The sequence below is a fragment of the Triticum urartu genome, chromosome 4 (assembly GCF_003073215.2).
Source record: "Triticum urartu cultivar G1812 chromosome 4, Tu2.1, whole genome shotgun sequence".
NCBI lineage: Eukaryota > Viridiplantae > Streptophyta > Magnoliopsida > Poales > Poaceae > Triticum > Triticum urartu.
In genome coordinates, this window is record NC_053025.1 from 261,168,707 (window position 1) to 261,173,937 (window position 5,231).

The following is a 5,231-nucleotide window of genomic DNA, read 5'->3' on the forward strand; positions in this document are numbered from 1 at the left end:
CTCGGTGAGACCGAGATCCCTATTGGTAGGACCAAATTGCTAGGGTTTGGCAGTGGCTAATGACAAGTGAAACTCGGTGGCGCCGGATAGGAAGAATCGGTAGGACCGAGTTTGGCTTAGGGTTTAGGTCATATGTGGATATGGGAAAGTAGTTGAGGGTTTTGGAGCATATCACTAAGCACATGAAGCAAGAGGCTCATTAAGCAACACCTCATCCCTCCTTGATAGTATTGGCTTTTGCTAAAGACTCAATGTGATCTTGGATCACTAAAATATAAAATGAAGAGTCTTGAGCTTTTGAGCTTGAGCCAATCCTTTGTCCTTAGCATTTTGAGGGTTTCACTTTCACATCCATGCCATGCCAATCATTGAGCTTTCCTGAAATAATCATCTTGGAATAGCATTAGCTCAATGAGCTATATGTTGTTATGAATTACCAAAACCACCTAGGGATAATTGCACTTTCAGAACACTATCCTTGCAACATTATTTGCGGGAAACAAAATAAAATAGTGAACAAAATATCTTGTAAGAACTTCTAAGGCCAAATTCATGACTGAGGTAAGAATAATCCTTATCTTGTAAGAACATTATTGATGGGACATTTTTGAGGAAAACAAAATAATTAGTGAACAAAAATTCAGCAAACATTTCTTATAGAACATTATTTAGGGAACGTTATCAACATTATTAGGGAACATTATTTACGGAACATTAATTAGGGGACTTTTTCAATTTTTCTGGGAAATCGTAAGAACAATTCTTTGAAAATAATTTTCATGGAACTTTTTTACGAAACTGTTTTGAACTGGACATTATTGAGGGAACATTGTCAACATTTTTAGGGGAAACAATAATTAGTGAACATTATTCAATGAACATTATTTTACAACATTTGTTAGGGGAAACAAACAACTAAGAACATTTATATTACAACAATTTTCACGGAACATTTTTCGAAACTATTTTCAAGTTGACAATATTGAGGGAACACTATCCTTGCAACATTATTTGCGGGAAACAAAATAAATGGTGAACAAAATATCTTGTAAGAACTTCTAAGGCCAAATTCTTGGCCGAGGTAAGAATAATTCTTATTGAGGGAACATTATTGATGGGACATTTTTGAGGAAAACAAAATAATTAGTGAACAAAAATTCAGCAAACATTTCTTACCGAACATTATTTAGGGAATGTTATCAACATTATTAGGGAACATTACTTATGGAACATTATTTACGGGACTTTTTCAATTATTTGGGAAATCCTTTTGAAGTAGACATCCTTTTGAAGTAAACAATTCTTTGACAACAATTTTCATGGGACATTTTTTATGAAACTCTTTTGAAGTAGACATTCTTGAGGCATGAAGCAGTAGATGCAAAAGTAGAGAGTATGATACTGAGGCCGTACCTCCTAAATGCCAAATTTCCTAAGAGAATTCCCTGAATGTATGGAACATATTATGTGAAGTTCAATTCTCAAACATCTTAGAATATTTTACAAAAAATGTGCATTATTTTCGTACCAAACGAGACGAAAGGCAAGATTGTCATTATATTTACAAAAGCAATAGTGATCCTTTTCATGGAAATCAATCACACATCTGTTTCGGAAAAAAATAACAACACACTTCATTGAAAAAATAATCCTTGAAGACACTCATGTTGGTATTGAAAAGCAAAACACCTTTAATTATTCCTCATTGTTATTCTACAGCTAAGTTTCTTTGACTGTATCTCACACAAGAACGGAAAAATAAATTGTATTGGTGACACTATTCTCAGAGTCTCCAACATAAATGTTTTCCACACAAAGAGTGATTTCCACACAAAAGGAAAAAGGGTACTTAAAAGTTTTCCAAGCCATGACACCGGTGAGTTATAAGTAGTTGTGGTGCACATTCAAGTGGAAAATTGGACAGATCAATTCTAGAAACTCGAAGTATTAGCTTTCTGCACACAACTAACGGTGCTTCTTCCTCTTCTTGGTTGAAACATCATCTTGAAGTCCCTTAGTACCTTTTTTGTTGATGTCAGACTTTGCCAGCTTGTAAGAAACATCCTGCCAAAATTGAGGAATAGTTTCCTGGGACAAATGAAAATATAAACAACACATTAGCATGGATAAAAACGTGGGGGGAAATGATTTGTGAAAGAAAATATAGACCAAGAAAGAGGAAGAGTGATTTGCTGGTGACACACATCATCAAATTCCTTCATGTTCTTCCCATCCGAGATATCCATATACATGATAGCATAGAGACCACAATTGTGGTTGTACAAAAGTATTCATAAAATTCAGCAAAGTAACTTCTTGGGTGAAAGAATGTTAATTGATTATAAGAGTTAAAGACAGAAAAGTGCATGGAGCATAATGATGGTTGCTTTACTCACAGGTTGTTTTGCTGGGGGTAGTCCTCAGGGGAAATGCACTCAAAATTCTCAATATTCTTGTATGTGTATCCAGAAGACTTGAAAATGGTGCCCATATTGATGATCTATATTAAAAGAAGTACAAGAGTTCAACCAGTGCAGAACTTTTATAAAAAAAGAACAGTAGTTCAATTATCTGCGAGGAACTACTGACATACGGATGATGACAAGGTAAAAACTAAAATTCACAAAAGATTTGATGTTACAAAAGGCACAGGAGTAAAACTAAAAGAGAAGAAAAAAACAGATTTGATGTTAACTTATTGACTTGATTTTGAGGAACAGAACTCCTTGAATCAAAGAAATTGACCGTTTCAAACAGATTGTTAATGCAGAACAAAGTCTGGTGGAATGAATCAACTCTGTGGAAATATAGCTGGATGGCAAACAAAGAAGTAAAATCAATAGAGATGGAGAGAGGATGTGATAATTTAGAGTTTGTTACATTGATAACTGATGTTTACCATATCACGCTTATGTAAGTTCTTGCCACAGTTCATTTTGTTGAATTCTCTTACACAAGACCGAGAGTTGAAATTCTTGGGATCAACAAGTAGCTTCCCCTGCACATCCAATGAAAGAGATAACAACACTAAGAACAGAAGTTGCAAAGAGTGCAACACAGAACAAAAAAGGAAATACTATAGATGAGGAATAGAGAATTATCGTGAAGTAGGAAGTAAAGTAGTATTTCGAAGGTTCCTTACTTTTTGGATCTGGATTTTCATTCTCATAATTGAAAACTTGGACATAAGCATTGAAGACTTCATTGTCAACATTTCCTATTGCCTTGAGTGAATTATAGAAATTATCATACTCGACAATAAAGCCATTGATGTCAATAATGGTTGGACTACATTTTTAAAAATTGACCAGTTAACAAACAGAATGTACAACAAGGAAGATTGTTTCATGCCTATAAAGTAAGATCCTCCTGAAATAACTTACTTTTCATTCTTGAAGAATTTGTTTCCATGGTATTTCTTATAAAACTCCTGAACATGAGGTTCAACAGTTATCTTTGATATCTTTTCTTGAGGAGATAGAACTTTTGCTTTCCTTTTCTTTTGATTTCTCTTCTCTATAGTGCTGGGACCAGATATATTCAATGCTGCATCAGATGATTTGTGCTCAGGTACCTCAGGTACTACAGGATCTATCCAATGAACCAATTGCATATAATAAGCTTTGGTATGAAAAACAATGAAGCATGTAAAAAGAAGGTAGGGCATTGCAAAAACTAAAACAACCAAATTGGATGTAAAAACTCAATGCAGTGAAAGAAAACAAAATGAACAGAAGGAAAGAGCAGTTGATTTAAAAAAGGTGGGAACTACCTTTGGGGACTGCCTTATCAAGTTCTGGGATTATAATACCATCAGCATACTTCATGGCAATTTCAATGCCATCTCCCAGATTGTCATTTGATTGTGAGATCACATTCCTTAGCATAAAGCCATCTTCAGTTAGAATGTTTGACGAAGCAGGCAGTTCTTTACTTGGAGACTGATTCACTAACTGAGCTTGTTTGCTGACAGAAATGGGAGTTTTCTGAATATGGACTGTTGTGGGGTTCACATGCTGAAATTCCGTTTCATATGGCTCGCTATTGACTGCATGATCAACACGATCCACTGGTTGCAATACTGACATCGGTGGAGTACGAATTGGCTCAGAAAAGATACTTGAGATCTCAATAAGAGTGTTAACAGCAAATCGAGTGCCATCACTTGTTTGACTACAAGAAATATGTTGATCAAGTGTGTTGTCAGTATGAATACCATTGTTCCCAGGTGAAATTTCTTCATTCTGAACAATGTTCATAGCTGAAGGTGCTTGCTCAGTTTCCTGTGCTTGTTGAGGAACTGAAACTTGTTCTGGAACTGGAACTGCAATTTCAACTTGGATGTCCTTGCTGGTGTGCCTTAAGGTAACATTAGGAGTAGGACTGACTTCTACATGATCTTGGAATAAAGAACCTCTAATTGGCTCACTGTTTATTTGGACTGGGAGATGGTTGGTGTTCAATGGTTCACTGTGATTATTCATGTTGCTGTGTGCTGAAGAAGAACAACAGGATTCGTCGTTGAAGTGCCAAGACTGTTTACTTGGCTGTTTGTATTTGGCTAAAGAGACATCGGAGCTGCTTTGAGATCTAAAAACATATTCTGCACATGATGTTCATGAAGCTTCTTCCAAATTTGATCATGCTTTGCAACAACTTGAGATATTATATTCATAACCTATTAGTTTAGGACAGAAAAGTTACATGTGTATTAGTTCTGCTATGAGAATGAAGTGACAAGACTAAAATCTATTGGTAAACAAAAGGTTAATAATAAGCAGATAAACATAGGAATGAACAAATCATTATCTAGCAAAATCATTATATGTTCAAAGGAAGGAACAAATTATTCATTGAAGTACTCATATGTTGTACTAGGAGCACTTCAACTCATTATATTTTGAGTGCTCATATGTTGCACTAGGAACAGATCATGCATTCAAGTACTCATGTGAGATGTCATTGCTAAACAACGAAATTAGTTAGATTCTGTTCCTTGTGTTTGATTTTAGTCTTGTCAATTGGTGATACTATCTTTTTGGGTCTCAGTTCTTTTCGATCTCAATACAATAGAGAATCGCCTAATTGACAAGGAGGAAATTACTTTTAGCAAAATTCCTATCTCAGTTGAGAGTACGAACACGGTATGTTCATTTTACAAATGCAAAACTCATTAAATTTTTGAGTACTCATGTGTTATACTAGGAATAGATTATGCATTTTGGTTTGTT